This window comes from Silene latifolia, chromosome 2 (genome assembly GCF_048544455.1).
Source record: "Silene latifolia isolate original U9 population chromosome 2, ASM4854445v1, whole genome shotgun sequence".
Classification (NCBI taxonomy): Eukaryota; Viridiplantae; Streptophyta; class Magnoliopsida; order Caryophyllales; family Caryophyllaceae; genus Silene; species Silene latifolia.
Genome location: NC_133527.1, coordinates 59,336,635 through 59,362,959, shown reverse-complemented (window position 1 = coordinate 59,362,959; position 26,325 = coordinate 59,336,635). Strand labels below are relative to the sequence as shown.

At 39.1% G+C, this 26,325-nt stretch overlaps 1 pseudogene; it reads left to right on the top strand.

The window, feature by feature from the left end:
* Positions 1–14,027, top strand: part of LOC141640853 (uncharacterized) — a 36,181-nt pseudogene extending 22,154 nt beyond the window's left edge.
* Positions 14,028–26,325: the final 12,298 nt, after the last annotated feature.

The following is a 26,325-nucleotide window of genomic DNA, read 5'->3' as shown; positions in this document are numbered from 1 at the left end:
GATATTTAAATTGTGGCTTTTTTAGGTGAATTCAATTTATTTTATTTTATTTTGAATTTATTTTCCCAAGTTTATTTTATTGAAAATAAAATAAATATTGATTTGAAAAAATCATTTTATGAGTATATTTGATTTGAAAAGTCATTTATTTTAATGGGTTAATTGATTTGAAAAATCGATTTGAAAATCGAAAAGAACTCGTTTTGAACACTTGTTTTTGAGCTCGATTTTATCTCGGTTTTTGAGCCCGTTTCCTTTACGAATTGGCACGAATCTCTAGTACACTAACCAACCCAAGCCTCTACCCATCCACCCTTGTTCGAACCCCCTAACCACGGCCCAAATTCTCGTCCAAAACAGGCCCCAAACTGCCCGCACTAAACCGAGCAGCCCCCTGTTTTGGCAGCTCATTCCCGAGCCCAAAACCCGCTCCAAACACCACCAAGACCCGTACCCATTAACCCTAACCCATACCCTAGTATCCTACCCATATTATCCTAGCTTAATCACCAAGAAAACCCCCCTCAAACCCTCACAAAAGCTGCTGGACAGCAGCCATACGGGATGAAGCCCGATTGCCTCTCCCTCTCTTTTAACCTACTTTAACTCCTTATAAATACCACCCCTTCACCATACATTCATTCCTCTAAGTTCTCCATACATCCTACCTTCACTCACAAGCTTTAAACCTCAGAAACAAACCCTAATTGCCTCTCAAAAACCCTCCACAAAATCGACATACAAACTGAAACTGTTTGTGTGTCCTCCTCGAAAAACAATTCGTTCCTCCCTCAAACCTCCATCAAAACTCGATTTTCTTGTTCCTAATTAACCACATAACATCTATCTACACATTAGACAAAGATTTACGAGCCAAATTGCCCTTGAGAGTACACGAAATCCCTCGAAAAATAGAGTGTTATACACTCTGTTTTCGCGGTTTGTTCCTGTCTGTCCAGTTCTGTTTGTGCTCGTTTTTCGTGCCCAATAACTCAAAACGAGCAGGGGTTGCTTTAATATCTATGTTCTTCTCTCTTTCTAGTTTTCAAAACATCTTTTAAATCGAATTTTCATCGTGAAACGAGGGAGAAATCATTGTTTGAAAGTTGCTGTCCAGATTTGCCAAAAACGCGTGTTTGCTTTGTTTCTTCGTCGACGACGGCCTCTCGAGATAAAATCTACCATCGATTACGACCCAAGACGGTGTCAACGATACATGTAGGTTGAGGGTGCATCAAATCCTCCTCTTTCTCCTTTTTTTTTTCGTTTTTTATGTTTGTTCTTTTATAGTTTGTTTTGTTTGTTTATCGGTTTTTATTTATCGTTTAAATTAACTATGAAACTAGTATAGTCCGAGTATGAGTTAAAGTACCACCATGAACACCCGCGTTGACTTGAGATGGGAAAAGAAACCGCTACTTCAGTCGGTCGTACACCCCCGTCTCATTTACATATCCTCGTGTTCAAGGTAGGGCATTAATAAAACGATTTTAACTTCGTTCTTCGCTTTTGACATCTCCTCTTCTCTCGTGCAATTCGACCCACCTTAGGACCCGTTGCATGTTAGTATGACCTCTGATTGTTAACATATGACTTATTTAGATGACATTAGATCAATTTAATAACCTAATTAGACACTTTAGGGTACATCGACATAGCTTTAAAAATCAACTAACAATTTCAGAACTTAATGAACGCATCTCTCTCTTTCACCTAATTTCTCGCTAGTATAAGAGTGCGTGATTAGCACCTTCTTATTAACACTCGATGAGTTAAATTAATTAGCGAACTTGACCTAATTTGACCCCTTTTGAGCCGTGTAGAATACACAATTGCAAGACCTCTTTTCAATCGATCAACGTCGTTTGTAACTTGTTTTCTAATTCGTTCCTAACCCGTTTCGCAATCATCGATCTAACCTAATGAATCTAACCTAAGAATTAGGGTATGATAGATCGTGTGGGCCGTGTTTGGCCGTGTCCTTGTAGTCCCTTTTCTCGTTTTTTTCTCGTCTTTATCTCGTTATTTCGTATCTTGTAATTACTTTGTTTATCGAGTCGTGTTTGTTAGTTTGGTTGTAATTTTCAAGTTAGTTTTCTTTTATCGAGTCAAAACCTCCTTCAAAAAACCTTAGTCTTGTTTGGTTAGATGGTTGTGCCCCAATGCTTGTAAGAGCGTAGTAAATCGCATGTTGTTTAAAGCAACATGGCCCGATTTATGCTAATGCATGCTTTGGTGTGCGGCCCTATGTCTAATTCGATGAGATTGAGCGAAAGCACACATCACGAGGAGTGACCCAAGGCCGTGAGTCATGTAAGCCGTGGGCCACCCCTCTTGTGCACGCTTTTCTAGGCCGATTGGCCGTGTGTGTTGTCGTGTATAGTGTTGTATGTAGCAATTGTATTTAGATCGAGTTGTATCTTTAATTTATTGTTGTGTCAGCATGAAATGCCTGGTTTGTAATAGGTAGATCCCAACGGCTCCCCCATTCCCCCTTAAGCCTTGTTTGCTTTGTTTTGTATGTTGTTAGATCAATCAACCCACATGCTAAATTACAACTTTGACAAAGTTAGTTTAGTTGCATCTAAAACGACATAGAAATTGTTGTCACATGTTAGGGTTTAAAACGATGTTTGCATATCATATATCGTAGTAGCTATGACCTTGTTTGAAAACCATACTTGACTTAGTAGAGGCCGTTATTGACGGGCGGGGTTGGGTGTCCTTATGGGCTTCCCAACACGTACCCTCACCCCTTACTCAAGATCTATGGTTTGTGGATCCGTCTAAATACCATTGGATTACGAGAGTCATTCAATCGAGTGATATAGGGTACAAGTCTTTATCTTTAATCACTCGTAGTCGATGGGCTTTATGCTTTTCGATGAAAGGTGTAAAGTTGACTTGAACGGTTCCAAGTTCCCAAAAAACTTGGTGGCGACTCTAATTTGTCTTAATTCGATTCGAAAGAACCTCGAGTCGATTATGCCTAGTGTGGATCCCGCGGACGCAGTTCCCGAGGGCCTTGTCCACACTATCCCTCTTCCAATTGGCTTCAGGGATTTGACTTTCGAGTAGAGTGCGCAAGGATGGTATTTCTAGCTCGACTGGTTGTACGGCCTCCATGCCGTAGGTCAAATAGAAAGGAGTAGCCCCAGTGGGCGTCCTAACTGATGTACGATATCCCCATAAAGCAAAGGGTATCTTGCTTGGTCAATCTCTGTAGTTGTCAGTCATTTTCTTGAGAATTGTGACAACGTTCTTGTTTGCCGCTTCTACCGCGCCGTTAGTCTGTGGTCTATAGGGCGAAGAGTGGTGATGCTTAATCTTATATTTGGCCAGCAATTGCTCGGTTTCAGCTTGGAAGTGTGACCCATTATCGCTGATGATCTCATGTGGGCAACCATATCGACAGATGATGTTGTTTTGTATGAATTTTGCCACATTTTTAGCCGTAAGAGCAGTGTAGGAAGCCGCTTCTACCCACTTGGTGAAATAGTCAATTGCCACTAGAATGAAACAGTGACCTCCTGTTCCGGCTGGGGTTATTTTCCCGATTATGTCAATTCCCCATGCGGAAAATGGCCAAGGAGATGTCATCGTGTATAGCAACGAAGGAGGGACATGTTTTACATTCCCGAAGATTTGGCAATTGTGGCAATGTCTCACGTATTTGATGCAATCAGATTCCATTGTGGTCCAATAATACCCTAAACGTGTGATTTTCTTTGCCATCATAGGCCCACTCATGTGAGGACCGCATTCTCCGTCGTGGACTTCTTCCATCACCTTTCGTGCCTGTGAATGATCAAGGCAACGTAGGACTACACCAAGAGGTGTTCTTTTGTATAATTCTCCTTGCATCAGAATGTATTGGGAAGCTAATAGGCGTATAGCACGTTGTCCCCTCTTGTCCATATCTGGTGTATAGGTACCATTAAGCTTGAAATTCAGGATCGCTTGGAACCAGGGTTCCTGTGCGATTTCTTCTTCATCGGTGATTTGGTGGACATAAGCCGGCTCTGACCGTCGTTCGATACACAAAGGCATTTCCACCATGTGATCTGGCATATTTATCAAAGATGCGAGTTTCGCAAGAGCGTCTGCAAATTGATTTTCCTCTCGAGGTAGGTGTAAGTAGGTTACGTGATCGAAGAATTGAGCCACTTGGTCTATCTTAGCCTGATTAGGGTGCGAGGCTTTCGCTTCGGATTTTCTAGGATCCTGTAATTTGATTGATGATCAGTGATGAATCCCCATGTACTCGGAGGTTTTTGATGCCTAAGCTTACTGCCGCTTGTAGCCCAATGAGACAAGCTTCATACTCTGCAGCGTTGTTTGTCACCTCGAAGTCGAGTTTGACAGCAATTGGTGTATGCTCACCTTTAGGAGAAATGAGCAACACTCTTATTCTGAATCCTCTTAAATTTGATGCTCCATCAAAGTATAGATCCCAAGAGTCTACGTCTGTTTGAAGTATATCCTCGTCGGGAAATGACCAAGTGTCTATGGTTTGTGCGTCGTTGATAGGATTTTCTGCGAAGAATTCGGCGACGGCGCGACCTTTTATGACTTTCAGTGGGACATATTTGAGGTCGAATTCTGAGAGCATCAGAGTCCACCTTGCAAGACGTCCGTTGAGGACGGGTTTCTCGAAGAGGTATTTGACTGGATCCATTTTGGAGTATATCTTGATGGAGTAGCTAAGCATGTAGTGACGTAGCTTCTTCGTTGCCCACACAAGAGCGAGGCATGTCTTTTCGAGTTGCGAGTATTTGCACTCATATTCCAAGAACTTCTTACTTAGATAGTAAATAGCTCTTTCTTCACTTCCTATGGTTTGAGCCAGCATAGCACCCATGGCAGTTTCAGTTACTGTGAGATATAAACCAAGAGGTTGATCTTGTTGTGGCGGCAGGAGCACTGGTGGTTTAGCCAATATCTCCTTGATTCGGTCAAACGCCTTTTGACAATCATCATCCCACATGGTGTGGTCTGTTTTCTTGAGTTTCTTGAAGATAGGCTCGCAAATCATGGTAAGTTTCGATATGAATCGACTTATGTATTGTATTTTTCCCAGGAATCCTCTGACTTCTTTTTCTGTTTGAGGTTATGGCATTTCGATCAGAGCTTTGATTTTGGAAGGATCTATTTCTATACCGCGTTGGCTAACGACATATCCCAGGAGTTTTCCGGATGTTACCCCGAATGTGCATTTCTGAGGATTGAGTCTCATGTTGTACTTTCGTAGCCTTGCGAAGAACTTGCGAAGGTTTGCAATATGTCCCTCTCTTTCCTTGGATTTGACGATCATGTCATCTACATATACCTCAACTTCTTTGTGCATCATGTCATGTAGGAGTGTAGTTGCGGTGCGTTGGTATGTAGCTCCGGCGTTGATCAATCCGAATGGCATTACTGTATAGCAATATGTTCCCCATTGGGTGACGAATGCGGTCTTGTGCATATCTTCCATGGCCATCTTGATTTGGTTATAACCCGCATATCCATCCATGAAGGATAGTAATGCGTGGTCTGCAGATTGTCCACCAATATGTCAATGTGAGGTAAAGGGAAGTCATCTTTCGGACTCGCTTTGTTCAAGTCCCTGAAGTCAACACAAACACGGATTCTCCCATCCTTTTTGGGCACAGGTACTATGTTAGCTACCCGATCAGTACTCGGAAACTTTGATGAACCCGGCTTTGAATTGTTTATCCACTTCTTCCTTAATCTTTAGAGCCCATTCTGTTCTCATTCGTCGAAGCTTCTGTTTCACGGGTTTGAAACCCGGCTTAATCGGAATCCTATGTTCGGCGATATCCCCTGTCGATTCTGGCATGTCTTTGTAGGACCAAGCGAAAACGTCTTTGAATTCATTTAGGAGGTCTATGAAATCGGCCCTTTCGGTAGAGCTCAAGGTAGTCCCTATCCTAAGTTCTTTGGGTTCTAATTCGGTTCCTACGTTGATGGGTTCGGTATCTTCTATTACTGGTCCCCCTTCCCCTTCCTGTAATATTTCTTTGGCTACGTAGGGAGGTATTTCGGTCAAGTCTGGGTCTTGGTCATCCTCAGTATCATCATAAACAGAATTGCACTCGAAAGAACACAGAGAGTAAGCAGAACCTGATTTATTCATATTAAGATTTGAGTAAAGTTGAAACAAAGAAGCCAACTGATCCATGGTCAGTGGCGGCAAAGGAACAGTAATTGGGGCATTCCCCGAACTACCGTGACTACTAGAGGCTAAGCTAGGAGAAACGAAGGGAGTGGGGATGACAACAGAAGTAGACTCTCTAACGACTCCTCTAGACTCTGATTCTGACTCCGACTCCGACTCCGATTCGAACTCGTCGTCTTCTGGTTCTCCTTTGAACATCTCTCCTTCTCCAGTAGTGAGCTTGAAGAGCCTTCCTTGGTTGTTGGTCCATTTGATAGATTTTCTCCATCCTTTCTGCTGCTTTGTGTCGATTTCTGTGATCAATGCGGTGGGGTTGAAGCGATCGTCTTGAAGTATCATAGTAATGATCTCATCCTGCGCGGCCCTAATGAATCGGTCTTCTCCAAACAATAGGCTAACAGCTTGTTCGTCGAAGCAAGGTGCTTGACGGGTTTTGACGGTAGGAACCGTTTCGGGAGGAATGAAGTAGCAATCATGAAATATCTCGATTCCGGCTAACTTCCACTCAAGATAATGCCAAGGTTCGGGAAATCCATGGAAGAGTTCTGAACTTCCTTCTTGAACGAAGTACCCATTTAGAGTGGGGAGGTATGGCCTCATTTGGACTCCCACGTGCTTGCGATTTTGGACTTGAGCGAGCATTTCGAGAACTTCTTCAGTTGTGGGTTTGTATCCTAGTCCAAGTGGTATCCTTATCGAGTTGCCTTTCTTGTAGGGTGCGAAGGTGTTCTTCCGAATTGGGTTTAAAGGCATTCCAGGGAAGTATCCCTGAGACTTGAGTATGTGGTTGACCACCAAGTTAGAGTAGGGATTATAGTATAAGGGTTCCAACTCACTTTCTATGATATTCACACTTTGGAAGCCCCCAAGTTCGTATATGGGATCCGCAAGGACTTGATTGTTTGATTGCTTCTCGATTGTTGCCTTGATGGGTGACGAAGTGATCGTCACAACTTTGCCATTTAGTGGGATCTTGATCTTTTGATGAAGGGTGGATGTTACCGCTTTGGAAGCGTGAATCCAAGGCCTTCCCAGAAGTATGTTGAATGAAGCTTCGATGTCCACTATTTGGAAGTTAACTTTTCGTTCGATTGGTCCCGTGGCTATGGTTAGGCTAGCAAGTCCAACCACTTTTCGTCGTGTACCGTCATATGCACGTACACCTTGATTTGTAGGAGTCCAATCCGACTCCTTCATGCCTAGCTTGTACGCCGTTTTGAGGGGTATGACGTTGACTGCGGAGCCATCATCTACCAAAGTCATTGGCACATTTTTCTTTAGGCAAATGACAGTGATGTATAGAGCAAGGTTGTGACTAGCGCCAAAAGGTGGCAAGTCTTCATCTGAGAAAGTAATAGGATTACTTAGCCTCGGTGATTCTTGGAAGACCAAGTTGACTACATCTTCAGGAGTGGAGTTATGTGCTACATTCAATTTGGCCAAAGCTTGCAGTAAAGCTTGGCGATGTGGAAATGAGCTTGCCACTAGTTGCCAGACTGAAAGATCAGCCTTGGTTTTCTGTAATTGCTTGAGCAAATGATCCGTGGGGTCGTCTTCGTTGTCATTTGGTGTGATGACGTTGGTTGAACCGTTTTGAGTAGTGCTTTGATATGGGCAACCCGAACGAGTTAGGTGATCCACATCTTGGTCTTCACCATTTTGGACTATTTCCTTGACTAAGGAGTTTTCAATGAGGTATTCGTCTTCATCGTCATCGGCCCAAACCCCATTGATCGACTAGTTCCTTCATTCTCATGATATCACTTTCTAGTTGTATGATTTGATCGACTAGTTTATCAACCACGGCGACTACTTCTTGCATAGTGGCATTTTGAGAGAAGATCAATGGTACATGTTCCTTAGGCATTGCATTGGGATGGCTCAAGGCCGTTAACATGTTTTCTAATTCCCACACTTGTCTATCTACACTTCTTGCCCATGCGATGAAGTCGGAAATGGTAGGGGAGATAGTGGAGTAGAACCTTTCTTTCTCAATTGCATGAATTTCATTTTCGGTGGGAGAAATGAGGTGTGAGCAATCTAAGGTAGATTCGTCACTTGTAATCACTAGAACTCCAAGAGGATTCTGAGTGTTGTTGGGCTTACCTCCTGGTGGAATTGGGAGTCGACCATCTTCAATCATATCTTGAAGCACGTGTTTCAATTTGTAGCATTTTTCTGTGTCGTGCCCTTTGCCCCTATGGTATTCACAGTAGGAGTTTTCATCCCAGAACTTGGACTTCTTTTCGGGTTCGGGAGTAGGTCCAATGGGTTGGAGTTTACCTTGCTTCATTAGCCTTTTTAGAGCATTGGAGTACGTATCCCCAAGGTTTGTGAACTTCCTTGGCGGGCTAGTTTTCTTGGATGGCTCGAGAAGGTTAACTTCGTCGGTCTTGCTAGTGGAGCCGTATGAACGACTTGTGGACCCTTGATATCCTTGACCTACCGTTTTGGACAAGAGTCCTTTACGGATGTCATCTTCAATTCGTGTCCCTAGTACGGTTAAGTCCTTGAAAGTCTTGATGTTTTGATATCTCAAGTGACTGGCATATATGGGTTTGAGATTATCCACGAACTTTTCCACGAGAGTAGCCTCATCCGGGCGTTCAACTAGTTGAGTACTAGTCTTCCTCCACCTACTTAGGAAGTCGGTGAATCCTTCTTTGTCATTTTGGGTAAGAACCTCTAGAGTACGCATATTGACTTGGATCTCGGCATTATCCGCGTATTGTTTCGAGAACTCGATCGCGGCGTCTTCCCAAGTAGCGACCTTTTTGTGATCTAAAGTGTAGAACCATTGCTTCGGAATGGTGTCAAGAGATGAAGGAAAGATCCTTAAGAACATCTCGGGTTTGATGCCTTTGATAGACATGTAGTCCTTGAAGGCACGGATGTGGTTCAAAGGGTTCTCATGCCCTTTAAACTTAGGGATATCCGTCATGCTAAAGTTAGTGGGCAATTTGGAATTGACGGCTTCATACTTGCGATTGTTTTCCCTATAAATGTCATCCCCCTTAAGGTACATCAATTGCTCCTCTAGGTATCGGAGTCTCTTCTCAGCTGCGGTTGTCCCTAGGACAGGATTCACATCTTTAGACTCGTCATCGGAAAATTGTAGTACTTCACCTTTAAGGGGAGGCAACCTTCCCTCTACATCAAAGATACGACCTTCGATAAGTTCAAGGCGGTCATAGGTTTGTTCCTGAGTGATTTGCATTTGGGTTATCGCGGCTAGGATTCGATCATTACTTTCTTGAATTTGCTGGAGGTTTGTTTCATCACTTGATCCGGGCATCTTGGAAACTGGATAAGAGATCGGCGACGAATCAAAACACGATCGACCATTCTATCACACTTACTAAAAGAGGAAAAGTTTTGACTCGTGAAGTGGGTGTGTGCCACTTGTGTTGAGTGAGTTTTGAAGAAAGACAAGGTCTTTGGAAATGTGTGTCCTAGTCAACTGTAGTGTAGTTGTAGGAGTGAACTCGAAGTGAGGTTTTGAAATGGGCTTGTGGCCCGAATTTTGACTTGACAAACGGACAGAGTTTTGACCGGATTTTGCGCTAATTAAAGGCCTACTTTTTCGAAATTCTTGTTTGAAAATGAGGATTTTGATTTTTTTGAAAATTCGTCATGGTTTTGTTTAGAAGTGGTGATCACGTAAGGTTTACACATTTATACAAGCATTATAACGGGATGCTGAGGGCATTTAGAAGGGTTTTGGTTTAAAGGGTGGGTTGCCATACCGAACCATCAAACCCAAAGTCTGTGGAGAGGCTCGTGCCAAACAAGAGTAAGGCCGATTCCTAGTCCATTTCCTCAAGTAGTGAAGGCCCTTGATACAAACAAGAGTAAGCATCATGGTATGGATGATGTCAATCGCTATCCATCTTTGGGCCCAAATAAGAATTAGGGCCGTTTAGACGGGACGATTGGTCGAATGGGTTGGGTTGGGCCTAGGAAGGCCGAATAAAACGGTCTAGGAAGACCGAGTTATGAGAACCGACAATTGTCTTGTACAAACTTATTCCCTAACCTTGTTCAAGTTTCACCCTTGCTACACGTAAGTGTATTATCCCCAGCGGAGTCGCCAAACTGTGGACAGCGGGCCGCCCACGGGGGCGCTTGGTGAGAAACGGGGAACAAGCGTTTGCATTTTGTATGGAGTCGCCACCAATTTTTATGGGAAATTGGAACCGTTCGAGTACCTCGTGTCATGTCAAGACACAAAGTAGTGACATGAACACTAAGTAATCGTTACCCTTAGCATTCTATGCCTAGAATGACTCTCGTGGATGCCAATGAACACGGGTGCTCACGGAGATCTGGAGTAAGGGGTGAGGGTACGTATTAGGAAGCTCTTTTGATCGAACACCTAATCCCGCCCGCCTCGATAGCGGCCTCTACTAATGATTAGGGGAGTTATTTGTACTCGATATATCGTCGGCTATATGCATGCAATGCAACATCCAATAGATTAATCCTAGCATGTGAGAATTTAACTAGGTCGGTTGACACGTAATTAGCATACAATTTGGTCGAAATAGGATTTAATGCTCGTTTACATGTGAAAGCATACAAACAATGCGATAAAAGAAATACAACAACTATGTATTACAATGGAATAGGCGATTTATGTCGAAAATACCTTTAAAACGGATAATTTGAGAAAAAGAGATAAAAGAATAAATTAAAAGAAATAACGAACAGGAATTAGCGATAATACGAATAATAGTTAATTAATACGTAGCCTAATTAATTACGTCAAGGCAGAAACGGAGTTCAGGGACAGAACTCATCCTGGAACAGGCGCAGCAGGACTGCGCCCTCTGGAAGAGGCGCAGCAGACGCTGCGTCTGTTCCAAGGGTGAGTTCTGGCTGTGAAGCCGGAACTGCAAATCATTAATGTCGATTGGTGATTTTAATGATGGATTAAAATTATTTACTCGGATGAAAGTGGTTAATAGGTTATTTAACATATGAATGGGGTCATGAGAACAGTAAAACATGGATGAGACGGATTATTTACATGGATGAATGATAAACGAATTAACAAACTAACTAAACAAATTATTTAGATTAAGTATGATGAATGTGACGAATTAACAATGAATTTATGAAATATGGAATATAAATATCCGGAACATTCCAGAACATTCTGACTCGGGATTTAACAGTTATCAGAAAATGGAGACGGTTTTTGACCCGGACTCTGAATGTACTCTAATTACTGCCAAAACGACCGTATCAGGACGTAGATGACAATTATGAGGTCGACATCAATATTTGAGCAATCACTTGACGATAATCTTACGAACTGTCACAAATCGTTCCGCGAATCGAACATGCGGCCCAATCATCACTGGGTGGTTTGCGGGAGGTGCAGAAATGAGGTGTCTACACTAGAAAAGACCACTTTCCTCTTCCCTTTATTGACCAAATGCTTGAAAGACTAGCGGGTAAGGCTTATTATTGCTTTCTAGATGGGTATTCGGGGTATTTTCAAATAGCTATTGCTCTTGAGGATCAAGAGAAAACCACATTTACTTGTCCTTTTTGTACCTTTGCGTATCGACTTATGCCTTTTGGACTTTGTAATGCACCTGCTACCTTTTAGCGATGTATGGTTAGCATATTTTCTGAGTATGTTGAACGCTTCATTGAGGTATTTATGGATGATTTTACGGTGCATGGTGATTCTTTTGATACTTGTTTACACCATTTATCTCTTGTTCTTAAGCGTTGTATTGATACTAACCTTGTTTTGAATTCTGAGAAGTGTCACTTTATGGTGGAACAAGGTATAGTACTTGGACATGTTGTGTCTTCGAGAGGTATTGAGGTAGATAAAGCTAAGATTGATACTATTTCGTCTCTACCTTACCCTACTAATGTTCGCGAAGTTCGATCTTTTCTTGGTCATGCAGGTTTTTACCACAGGTTTATCAAGGATTTCTCTAAGATCGCTTCACCCTTATGCAAGCTGTTGCAAAAGGAGACAGATTTCATCTTTGACAAGGCTTGTAAGGAGGCTTTTGATGAGTTGAAAGGTAGGCTTACTTCCTCTCCAATTATTCAAGCACCGGATTGGCCTCTTCCCTTTGAGATCATGTGTGACGCGAGTGATTATGCTTCGGGGGCGGTGTTAGGTCAGAAGAATGGGAGGGCTTCCCATGTTATTCATTATGCATCCATGACCCTAAATGAAGCACAACGAAATTACACCACAACTGAGAAGGAGCTTCTAGCAATTGTTTTTGCTTTGGAAAAATTCCGGTCCTATTTACTTGGTACGAAAGTGGTGGTGTTTTCAGATCATGCAGCACTGCGCCACTTGATGGCGAAGAAAGAATCTAAGCCGAGATTGATAAGATGGATTCTATTGCTTAGTGAATTTGATTTGGAGGTGAAAGATAAGAAGGGAGCAGAAAATGTTGTAGCGGACCATTTGAGCAGGTTAGTGGATGTTGATGCAAATCCACATGAGAAAAATTTGGTGAAAGGATTATTTCCTGATGAGAGCTTGTTCGCTATTCGATCCGTAGAGCCATGGTATGCCAATCTTGTAAATTTTCTTTGCTCTTCTAAATTTCCACAAGGTTTTTCCAAATCTCAAAAAGACAAGCTTCGTAGTGATGCGAAGTATTATGTGTGGGATGAACCTTATTTGTGGAAGCATTGTTCCGACCAAATCATAAGGAGGTGTATACCGGAGAACGAGATGGCCTCAATCCTTACATTTTGCCACTCACATGCTTGTGGTGGCCACTTTGGTGCAAGAAGAACTGCGAGAAAAGTGCTAGATTGTGGGTTTTATTGGCCTTCTTTGTTTAGAGATGCTCATGGATTTTGTCAAACTTGTGACAATTGCCAAAGAGTAGGCAATATTTCCCGAAAGAATGAGATGCCGCAAAGTTACATGCTTAACTGTGAGATTTTTCATGTTTGGGGGATCGATTTCATGGGTCCTTTTCCAAGTTCATATGGAAATCTTTACATATTATTGGCGGTAGATTATGTGTCTAAGTGGGTGGAGGCTATTCCCACTAAGACCGATGACTCCAAGGTGGTGGCGGATTTTATCAAGGCTAACATATTTGCTCGATTTGGAATTCCAAAGGCCTTGATAAGTCACCGTGGAACTCATTTTGTCAACAAGACAATTAGTGATTTGCTCAAATAGTATTGTGTCACTCATAAAGTTTCCACGGCATATCATCCGCAGACTAATGGACAAGCTGAAGTGTCCAATAGAGAAGTTAAATCTATCCTTGAGAAGACGGTAAATCCGAATCGGAAGGATTGGAGCTTGAGATTAGATGATGCATTATGGGCATATCGAACGGCCTATAAAACCCCAATTAGTATGTCACCTTATCGACTTGTGTTTGGGAAAGCGTGTCATTTACCTGTAGAATTGGAGCATAAAGCATATTGGGCAATAAAAAGCTTTAATATGAGCTTGGATGACGCGGGGTTGCATCGGAAGTTGCAATTGCAAGAGTTGGAAGAGCTTCGACTTGAATCATATGAGAATGCAGCTACTTACAAAGAAAGAACGAAAGCTTGGCATGACCAGATGATATTGAGACGGGACTTTAAAGTTGGTCAAAAAGTCCTTTTATTCCAATCCCGCTTTCGTCTATTTCCAGGTAAGTTGAAATCTCGTTGGATTGGTCCACTTATAATTACTAATGTTTATCCTCATGGTACAGTTGAGGTACGAGATCCGACGACGGATAAAGTGCTAAAAGTAAATGGGCAAAGACTGAAGCCCTATCATGATGGTGTCGAGATTGAGGTGGTAGGGTCATTAGATCTCTACGACCCCATTTATGAAGATTAATTTCACCAATAAGTCGAGCAAACGACTATAAACAAAAGCGCTAACGGGAGGCAACTCGGGGTTTTGTATCCTTTTTCTTTGTAATATTTCTTTAGTTTTTATAATTAGTTAACTTATTTGGTTTAATTAGTAATTAGAAATATTATTGTGTTCTTTTTATTACTTGTTTTAATTAATTTTATTTTGACGGTTTATTATATGTAATAGGAATGATGAATAATGCTTTGAGACGGAGAAAGAAAGAAATACAAGTCGTGAATGTAAAGTGTGCCTCAGTCACATTATTTGAGCGCGCATAAGTAACAAGCAGTCCCTATTTCGCGACCCAGGTTCACCTTAAGCGCATCTGACGCGCGCTCGACTCCCACTCAATGCACACTTTACATTCACATCAGGTATTAACCCTTTCCTTCGACAAATCCCCTTTCCTTTCTTATTCGTGTTTCCTAAAACTCACATAGCTCTCATATAAATCCATCTTTTTTCCAAATTCCTCCCACAAATTGCTGCTCAATAAATCACAACGAAATTAATATCAATTGTTTCGTGTTCATTCATTGTTCAACTTCCAAATTCCTCTCTAAACTACTGCAATTTGGTGCGAAACATTGGGATTTTGTAACCCTAATTTCTAACAATTGGGAATTATTGCTGCAATTCGTCCCAAATCGTGATTATCCACTGATATTTCGGAAATATTTGTCCTATTGTTGCTGAATTTGGTCCGAAAAATTGGGTTTTTAACCCTAATTTCTGGAGCAATTGGAGATTCTTGCTGCGATTCCTCCGACAACGTGATTGTTCACTCCTAATTGTTAAGATTTCATCCCTTATTGCTGCAATTTGTGCAAAAATTCCCAATTCATGTATGTTTTCGACTCTTTCTTGCTGCAATTCGTCCCAATACTGCTAAAATTGGTTCGACAATTTGGGTTTTATTAACCCTAATTTCAGGGATTTCGCAAATCCGAGCCATTTCCTCCATAATTCGTGCAAGAGTTGCGTTCAACAGGTTGTTAGTATTCCACTTTTCGAGTTTTTTTGAAATAAACTCGGGACTTTCATTGCTTAAATCAAATATTTGTGAGTTCTTACACTCAATTGCGGTAGTCTTTGGTGTTTCATTGCTGTTTTGGGGGCTGTCAATTGGGTTTGCGTTGAGCGACGAGGGGGTGTTGGGTTTGTGAGGCACTGCGGAGTGTGTGTTGTTGTTGTTGCTAGGCTGTTACGTGAATTGGAGTTGTTGAGTGTCTTTTGTTGTTGCTCTGTGGAGTTGCTTTTGTGAGGTGTCGTGAGTGTTGCCGACGGGTAGCCGTGCTGTTGTTGGTGTCTTGTTGCAGTTGATGTTGTGATTGGAGCTGCTGTATTGGAGTTGGGTGTGGGTTGTTGCTGTATTGTTGTTGCAGGTTGCTGATAGTGCCGTAAAATGACCACAAAACGAAAAAAACCACCTCGAAAAGCTACAAAAACTACCCCAAAGGCCAGCACTAGTACCTCACGTGCTAGTGCCAATCATCTAGCTGTCGATTATATGGGATGTACTCTGACTGAGGTTCAACAAAAATACTGGAGAGCCCTTATAATTCCCAAAAGAACCATCCGCGTAACCAAATTTCTTGACAGAGAGGCATTAAGACAGTTGGGAGTCCTTGAGGCGGTGGAGGTATTGTTAGAACGGGCTGGGTTGAGTGAGTTTTTGAATAAGAAGGCTGACACGTATAAGAGATTAACGCTGGAGTTCTTATCCACCGTTGAGCAGGTTCCTGAGAGTGACCCCCCTAGCATTAAATTTCAGTTAATGAACAAAGAAACCGTCTTATCCTATCCTACTTTGAGGGAAATATTTGGTGTAGCCCCAAGAGCTGATACGGAGAGTTGGGCTGGGTGTTCTTGGGCAGCTACGAATGAGTTTTGGTATGCACTTACTCATCAGTGTAATGATGGTCACACTCATAAATGTTCTAGGATACCTCACCCGGCATTCCGCTTTATTCATCGTGTCCTTGTCATGACATTCTTGTGCCAAGGAGAACCTACTAATATCAACCGGAGTGAGATTAACATGTTGTGGGGGTATGGGACCGGAAGGAGTAGGTCGGCCAGATTGGGTGAGTGAATTTGTTCAAATGTGTGTTGATATTCGGAGTGTCAAAACTGGTAAGATTCCTATGGGAGGCATGGTGACTTTGCTTGCTATGCATTTGGGGTATGAGTTGGACCCGCGAGATCGCGCCCGCGAGATCTCTTCTTTGACCATTGAGTCCATGTGCTGCCATATGCAGATGTTGGGTCGCATTGATTATAAGGAGTTAGCCTATACTTTGCTGTTAGGAACTGTTAAGAAGGAAGCTTAGTTGAGACTACCTCGCCCGGAGAGAATGCTGATTCCAGTGGGACCGCGTCACAACGATCTTTTCATTCCCATGGACCCTCCGGAGCTGCTTGTTCTAGTCACCTCAAAGAAGAAGAGTAGTACTGGAGTTGCTAGTACAGATGTAGTGGTGGCGGAAGCTGATGGTTCGGAGGAACCTGAGCATGATGACGAATAGGAGGGTCATGATGGTGAAGGTAGTAGTGGTACAGAGGCGTTTGGTGATGTTGCTTGGAGGGACCATGTAGAGCTTGAGTTAGAGGAATTGCGGGATGAGATTGAGAGTGTTCATGATGCGACCAAGGAGTATTTGGCACTTCATCGTGCCATGAGTGACATGTTAACAGCTATGTACCCGAGTTCTTACACACCCCCTGAGGTTACCTTGTATGAGGAGTTGGCTAAGAGACGTCTTGGTAGAGAGGCTCGTGCTAGAGCCCGACAGACCCGTCGCTTCGGGTCTCCTTCTTCCTAGCTAGTGGTATGCCCTTTCCCTTTTCTTTTGTGTTCCCGTACAACATTGGGGACAATGTTGAGTTCAAGCATGGGGAGGGGTATATTCACTATTGTACATATTTTAGTCCGTCACTTGTAATTTATTTTGCTTGATTTGTTAAAAAAAAAAAAAAAAAAAAAAAAAAAAAAAAAACGAAAAAAATTGGAAAAAAATGAAAAAAAAAGTACCCGGCTAGGTGAAATCCCGAAAGGGCGCCTAGGCAAAAATGAGAAAAGTGGCCGAGGACGGAGTGAAAACCCGAAAGGGCGCTCCGGGTAAAATGAAGAATTGAGATGCGTGCCACGAGAGTAGTGTGAGGAAAATAGCTAGAGTGAAAACCCGCAAGGGCGGGCGCTCTAGGCAAAATGAGAGATTTAGGGAAAAAAAAATCCATTTCACACTAATTTTTGTGTCCTATTTTTGGTGTGGCGTCATAAGAAGGGTGCTAAAGAAGGTCGGTTGGGTAGGACTAGTGGCTAAGGTGAGAAGAATCGCTATGCTTTGTTGTTGTTGTTTGCACTTTCTTTATGCGATTGTTGGTTTTGTGCTAGTGACTGGAGTAGAGGTGTCTAGGATTATAAACATGGCTAATTGGTTTTTGTTGTGAGCCATGTGAATTTTTGGTTAGGATGGAGCGATAAGGGGCGTAGCATTGTTTTCTATTGCTCTATTGTGGTGACTACGGTCACTAATTGTTGTTACTTTGCTCTTTTGTATTTTGAGGATGTGGGTGTGTTACTCTTTGCTAGGCGGTGGAAATGATTACACTTTTTAAGGGTGCTTTGGAGGGCGTGAGAGGGAAGTGAGCATTCTTGTTGTCCGTCATTTTTCTACCATGTGCTGGGTTTGAGCTGGTGTTGGTATGTTTTTTTTTCATTGTGTCCTTTGGTTTTACATCAAGGACGAGTAAAAGTTCATGCATGGGGAATTTGATACGACTCATTTAGTCGTAGTTATTTGGAGCGAATTAGTATGGTTTTGACGGTTTGAAGTAGTGTTATGGAGTTTAATTGCAGGTTATTTGTTAGTGAGCTTTGGTTAGCTATTGGGCCGGTTTTACAAGTTTTAAATGGAGTCCAAGTCCTAGGAGAGATAGGCCCGGATACCTATGGAGATACATGAGACGTGTGCGCTTAAAGTGCGCTAATTGAGCGCGCATAAATCAAAAGAAAAGGGCAGCGGCTGCAGCTATGCGTGACCTGCATTCAACCTACATTCGAGCTGTGCGCGACCGAGGCGCGACCTATGTGCGACCTATGCGCGTGCTGCTGTGTCACGCTTCCAGCTTTGTTTCCAATTAAATCCTCGTGTTTTGTTTCCGTATTTGACTCGGTTTGTTCCGATGAATTTTCATATTATTATTATTTTTAGTACTTTATTTCCTACTTTAATGATTTTACCTAATTACTATATAACTTATTATTTTAGTTTTAGAAAAGGGACACAACTTTGAGAAGACAAAAAACCCTATTATTGTTATTAGCAGACAATGTGTAACTAATCTTTCTTCTTGGATTCAAGCAATTGAAGCGCTCTTAATACGATTGTGAGTTTGAATGTTTTAATTTCTTGTCTTGATTATTGTGAATTGCTTAGTTATTAATTTTATGAATGTTGATTGATTATTGCTAGGTGTACAACTAGTGATTGATTTCTTCATTCTAATGTTAGTATTGTTAATTGAATAGGATTTATTGATTAACTCTACGCAAGTAACAGCTAGGAATTAATATTGAACGGGATACGTTGATATTAGTACTTAGAAGCGATTCACATAAATATCTAAAGTGCAACTGGATTGTATGCATTATTTATTCTCTATCGAGTTCTCTATTTTATATTGCTGCTGTTGAATTAAATCTTGAACTGGATTGTTAAGGTTGTTTAACAGTTAGGGTTGATTAAGAACGGGATTCGTTTTAATTAACTATTCTTAAGGAGAATTGGAATTTGTTATTCACGATAGAGTAATCAAGATTAGTAATTGAAACCGTCTTACAGTGATCAATTGTTATTGAGTGTGGACATATGCTTGGCTCTAAGACCCTTTTAAATCATTTGATACACCGAAAGTTATTAGTTTTATTACTCAATTTGCATTAGCTATTAATCTTAGTTTATTAGAAAATCAACTCAAACCTCCCCCTTTTTGTTACTACGATCTTTAATTACATTAAAGATTGACTTTTCCTACATTCTAATTTGCATAAATTGTTAATCTGATTCCCTTGGGTTCGACTCTTATTTCTGCTTTACTACTGTTTAGTATTTGGATTTAAGTGATATAAATTGTTAATTTGAGGCATACGACTTTAGCCTGTCAATAGTCTTGGGTGCTACTTATTGGAGGGCTTCTATTTTGAAGTCTTGGATGATCATCCTAATGTATTTTCTAGCTCAAGAATAAATGAAGGTAGGAGACCTTCATTTGTGCCCATTTGGCCGAATTTTTGATGGTGAGAAATAGATTTTTCCATCTCTTATATTTTAGTTTGCATGCATAAGTCTAGAATTTATTTTATGACTAAATAAATTTGAACATATATGAATATGTATATTAATTAGATTAAATAATTCCAACAAGTGGTATTAAGAGCCTTAGGTTGTTTGCATGCAAATCGGTTATTGTTTTTCCGAGTTATACGATTAACAAATAAAACATATAAATTTGTGTTTATTATGATATATCACGAAATTTATTATGCATGTTAAAGTTTCTGGTCCTAAAATGTTTTTAGGATTTTTTGGTTTATTTATGGATTTTTTTTGTTCATTTTATATAATAATGGCATTAAAATGTGATTTTATGATAAAAATGTCATTTTTGGACTAAAAATAGCAAAAGTTTGATTTTTACAGTGGTTTTTGGATATATTTTCACATATATTATCTACTGATGGCCTGTAATATTTCATAATAAAATGAGTTGTTATGCTCGAAATATGGATTTTTCAAGTTAAAATCGTATTTAAATGGGTAAATAGGTTAATATGAGTTATACTTCGAATCTGGTCATAGAAATTTAGTATGTTGTCACATGAAATTTTACAAGATGTGTGTAAAATATATGGCTATAATGAAGTCCGTATGCATGATTTATGAATTTTTGATGAAAAATCACAAAAATAGTGACTTTAATTAGTAAAAATGCTAAAACATACTTCATGACTAAGGAAAAATGTCACATGTTGCATTTTATCATATATTTCAGATCTAAAAGTGAAAAGTTAATAAAAATAATTTTTCTCATATTTTCATGGTGATAATTGTTAAAATCCGATAAATCGCAACATTGTTTTTCCTCGATAATTTTCGAAATTTTTAACCTATGTTTTTGAATATTATGAGTGTCATGTTATTTTTCCAGAATGTTCATGAGTTTAAATTTCAAATTTTGAAATTATTTGAAATTTCTATGATTTTATTTGAAGTTTATGACATAATATTTTATTTTTTTTGAGTCCATTTATGAACAATATTAAGAAATATAAATTAATTATTGTCAATATGTTAGTGGAGACTAATTTTGAGTCCTAAGTTGGTTAGGGTAATTAACTTGTACATAAATATGAATTTGTGTAATTATTGTGATTATAAAAGGTTAAATCACGCAAATCCGTAAAAACCGATTAATATACGATATTGGCTCCTTAAAGGGGATTTAGCATAAAATTTGGCATGTTCATACATATTATAATGCTGCATTTTATTTATGATTGTCATATTTTAATTTTATGTATTTTTTGAATTATGCAATTTTACTTAGTATGGCCTTAGTTTTTAATTGATATTACCCGAAATGTATGGGAATATCGATTCGGTTGTAATTTATTGTGATCTCGTATCACCGTTTTGTAATTTAATAGATTTATTTTTATTTTAATTACAAATGCATAATAGGAAATTATGTAATTTGTTATGTAATTTATTTATTCCGGAGATCCTTGAAGACGGTGCCACTCGAGAAGGCGATCCATTAAAGAAATTATTGCCTTAAAATGCGTAGCAAGACCGAAGTTTAAGGGACCAATGGAGTTGCTTTCCGAATTTGTAATAGTTTATTAGATTTACTATTCTAGGAGGGCCATATTAGGATTTAATTTATGCTTTGAATTTATTTATATGTTGCATGCATCGCTAAATCGCCATAACTAAAACATGCATCATCATTTTATCTAGTTTATCGACCATGTCAATTACAATTATCGTAGTTCACCGCTTTAGTTCACTTAAAACGTGATAGATAATAAATTGACATGACCTCTCGCTAAAACAAACAATTGAGACTTAGCCTTACCAAAAAGTAGAAACCATGAAAACCTATTTCATGAGGGAGTGCACTCGGCCACACCGGGGTACAAACCTTGTTACGTAGGGGAAGTGGGTGATAAATGTCTATCCACCGAATTCATGTTGATGAGGGATTTATCAGCCACACCGTGCCCAAGTTAATGTGGGTTTGGATCATGGACACATTTATTCGAAATTTGGATTGAGCTCAACGGAAGTATTCGTGACCGTAGTAGCATGTGTTCCGGGCTAAAGATAAATATTAATGTAATTTTATCGACCAAGAGTTCTAAAAGTAGAATCGATTAAAGAGTTAATCCACCGAGTTATATTGAAAAGGGATTCATTGGCCACACCGTGCCCAAGTTAATATGAATTTGGATCTTGGAATCATTTATCATAGTTGGGTAGAGGTCACAATGTAAATGCATTACTTGTTATTTACAAGTATTAATAAAACGATAGATGTTGAGTTTTCCACTATTCCGTTATCATATTGTTCTATTTCTTTGCCGCAATTCATATACGATATCATTTCGATTTTTGATTCAAATCTCCATTAAAACATCGTAACTAAAGACAAATATGAATTTTCTTCTAAAACCTCGAATTATCCATTGTAAGGATCTCTTGTGAAGTGTATAGATGGAAGTTATTTGTGATCAAAAGGGTTTTTGATTCTTGACTAACATATCTACTTACAATTGTTTCTCATATGCTTAATTAAGTTAATTACTTTGAAACGTTAAATCATTTTGGTAACTAGATTTGTTGGAAATCAAAATTGACCAAAATACCACAACCACTTCAATGAAAGTTTTAAGACTAAACGAACGAATGAAGAGTAGTCTTCATGAAATTAAATTTTGCCTCTCTAAGCAAACACTCATTGAAATGAGTGGGAGCATTCTCTTAAACCGTTAAGAAAAGGATAAGGTTCTAAGAAGTAAAATTAGAATGGAATTGATACAAGGTAATATTAAAAGTAACGTTATTGAGAATAGCAATACTAAACCTATCAATCCCGACCGATAAAGTTTCCATTGTCTTAATTATTGGACGCTAGAAAGGAAACTACCCCTAATTATTAAAGAATCAACAAGTTAGTTGTGGGACATCTAATGAGACCTTCTTCTTTAAATGTTTATTTGATTGACATAAATTTTGTTAATACTACTTCGTCAATATTAGAAACCGATGGTGGTTTTCATCATTGTATGTGATACATAGAATGATTAAAATATAACGTCTAGCAACAATGATGTTGAGAGATAGAGTAATTGTGTACTCAATCTAGTTTTTGGATTTAAAGTTGTACTTAATTGTGACTATTAAGTGCATAAACTCTAAATAAGAATATAAACTTGTTAAGATACAAAAGAGGCCAGGTCTCACTTTTGTGACCCTATACACCATGATTTGATGTATGGCTAGCCCATTATCAAGGTGAATATATATTCTAAAACAAACTAGAATGATACATCATGAAGATGATGCAAGACTCAAATTGGTATGACAAGATTAAACCATAGATTTTGGAATGATGAACGCAAAGAGTTATCAAGTACTCTTGAAACCATTAGATCTTATGGTATATGCGTATCTTGTATTCAAAGCAAGATGTCTCATGCCTTTTGGTTAAAAAGGAGATCAAGGTTGTAAATCATTGATCCAAAATAGGTTGATCATTTTCTTTTACCAACGATTTAAGTTGACGCTAATGTGTTCACTTAATAAGGTAAATAGAGAAATCTTTGAAGAAGTTCAAAGAGTTTAAGGAATCACGATTTAGTCGTGATTGGATTATCAAATTGAAGACTTTGATATAAGCCAAATGAAATGTGATATAGTATCACAAGTTAATCTCACTTAACACACATTATGGGATAATGTGTGGTTGGATAAGAAACCAAACGCTATTTGATATAGTTTGGACTTCGATCAAGTTACTTTGAGTTACTTGATCCTTTTGGGGATTTTATCATTTTGTCTAAATTATTTTTCCACTAAATATAAAACGAATCATATGAGATATGAAATGGTAGGGTACCATGGTTGTAAGTTTTCAAAAGAAACAAATGCTCATTTTACCTTATTATAATCACGAGTACAACGGATTTGTGGCTCGTGAAGCTGTCTTTCTAAAATACAAGTTTATTTCTAGAAGACAGAGTGGGAGAAATTATTCAAAGAGCCACAAATAATGTTATGTCACAAGAAACTGGTCTTTCTTGGCTACACAAACTGGTCTTTCTTGGCTACATGAGACGTTTTGTGTAAGACGTTGTTTCTTCAAAACCTAGGAGGTTAAAGTCATCACTTGTTGAAGATGATGAATTAGTGTTACTTTTAGAAAGTAAAGAGCTTGCAACTTACAAAGAAATTGTTTGATTCAAGTTGATTACTTCTGGAAAGTAATGAACATATGACTTACATGAGAGTGTTTAAGTCACAACTCAATACAAGGCTTAGTGCCATGAAAATCCGAAATAAATTACAAGTGAATTGTTAGATATCAACGCTTGATTGGTATCAAAGGGTTTTGCACTAGTTGAAATGCTTAACTCTATTTGGATCTTCTTAGGGATTGTGTTTCATTATGATGATATACATATAGCGAGTGAATCTAAAACCCACTTCTTCAATTAGAAGGAATGTATTCAATACATATCTTGGGTTTTGTAGATTCTTGCTATCCTAAGATAATGTGAAACTTAAGAGAGAGTCTTAAGTAGGACATCAATGAGGTGATGTCTCGAAGTGACTAGAGTGTGATGCGATTGATGGCAAGTTCAAGTGCCATAGAGTCATGTGAGATGACTAGTCGATCACATAGGCAGACTGTTGGGAACACTCTGTCGGGCAGTGACCGCTTATAGAGTTCTGGAAAATTTATATAGCCTGGTCGTGGCGAGAGCTACTATAGTATTCTAATGAGTCGATTATTTTGACTAAAGACTGTTCGCCTAAGATGGCACAGTTTCAGATTAGCTTTGATTTATGTTACTACGACCTTCGTAAATGGGGTCAAATGGGCATATTTTGGGTTATGATGGCTGTGGCTATTCGAAGGGAATAGTGCGATATGAATTGTCCACCCCCTTGTCAGGGTTAAAACAATATCTCAGGGCCACTCGAGGAGTAATGAACTGGAAATGCGTGGCCACGCTCGGAAGGTTTCTATGGTAGAAAATTCCGGTCAATCAGTTATTCTCCAGATCGAGGAAACCACTCTCGACATGATCACTTGCAAGTACGACCCGAAAGACACCTTGCATTAAGTGGGAGATAGTAATAGGACAAGAGAATTGGTGACGCACACTTGTCGAGGACAAGTGGGAGATTGTTGGAATATGTGTCCTCCGACAATAATGCGATCACAATTGTCGATCATATTGATCAAACATTTAAATCTCATAACACGAATACGGAAGGGATGATACATTACATATATAGTCAACTGGTCCACACATATCGGTAATGATTGGCTGGCTAGAGTTTGACATTACTGTCGTGCGACGGTGGTGATTAGTTGATCCCTTGAGGTCACACCTAAAGGACGATTCCCTTAATTGAAAAAGGTTAATTAATTGTATGTCGATACAGATTAATTAATTCCTTAAAATTGAACAAATTATTATCATAAGAGAGAAAATGACATCTTATTATAATGTGATTAAATAAGATTTTATTTAGTAATTTAAGAAGTTATATTACGAAAATTAATCGGTGTTTGCGAAACACGCGAGATGAGAATGATAAGTTAGTTATAATTACAAGATGTTGTGAATTATACTAACTAGTATTTAAATGACCATTTTATGAGAAAGTAATTTTGAATTACTAGTCAATTTGATAAGTGTGATTTAGTTAATTTGTAAATGAGATTTAATTTGTTAAATATGCATTTTAAATTAAAACATGACATAAGACATGTCACATGTCACATGACATACAATTGTACAATTAACAAAAATAAAATGGACTCCATATTACACATCAAAACCGAAAATTGATGGGCAATTTTAGAAGTTTTGTCTTATTCATTTGTCTTATTCATTTGTCTATGACACTTGATAGTGACTTGACCATGACAAAGCCTTACACTAATTTTTCTTGTGAAGACAAAAAGGAAAAAGGAAAATGGTCCAAAACCATATATGCCAACCGGTTTTTAGATGCCAAGATTGGGAGATTTTTCTCAATAATTCATTCTCTTATGTTTTTATGAAAATCACTACACTCTCTCTCTCTCTTGTTCTTCATAAAAATCCTTTTTATGAATCTAATTTGTACAAATCAATCACTAATAATACTAGTAGTAGTATATGAGTATTAGTAATCGATTTTAAGGTAAACCACATTACAAATATCTAGTACATATTATTTTGTGGGATTTTGGGATAGTCTTGGGTGCTACTTATTGGAGGGCTTCTATTTTGAAGTCTTGGATGATCATCCTAATGTATTTTCTAGCTCAAGAACAAATGAAGGTAGGAGACCTTCAATTGTGCCCATTTGGCCGAATTTTTGATGGTGAGAAATAGATTTTTCCATCTCTTTTATTTTAGTTTGCATGCATAAGATCTAGAATTTATTTTATGACTAAATAAATTTGAACATATATGAATATGTATATTAATGAGATTAAATAATTCCAACAGATTGATCAATTCTGTGAATGGAATTAAGACTTCTAAGTTCTTCACAATTTCCATGAACTTTCCAAGTTGGTCATCAGGCTTAGGCTTAGCTAGGCGACTTGGGAATGGAAGTCTAATCACAATAGGCTCTTTTTCCTTAGCCTTCTGTTCATTCTTCTTCTTTGAAATTTCATTGGTGGTAGGATCTACCTCCTTAGAGTTCACAATTCTTTGCTTGTCACTAACATCCATAATATCTTCATCAATTGGCCTCTTTGGCCCCTCATATCTTGTACCATTTCTCAAATGGATGGCACTAACCGTCTCATGTCTTGGGGGATTACCTTGAGGTGGTAATTGCCCCTTTTGTCTTTGAGAGCTAGAAGATGCTAATTGAGTCATTTGAGTCTCTAACATTTTGGTGTGGGCAAGAATATTGTTGATGGTGATTTCCTTAGCTTGGCTATCTTTTTGCATTTGGGTAAAGAATTCTTGTTG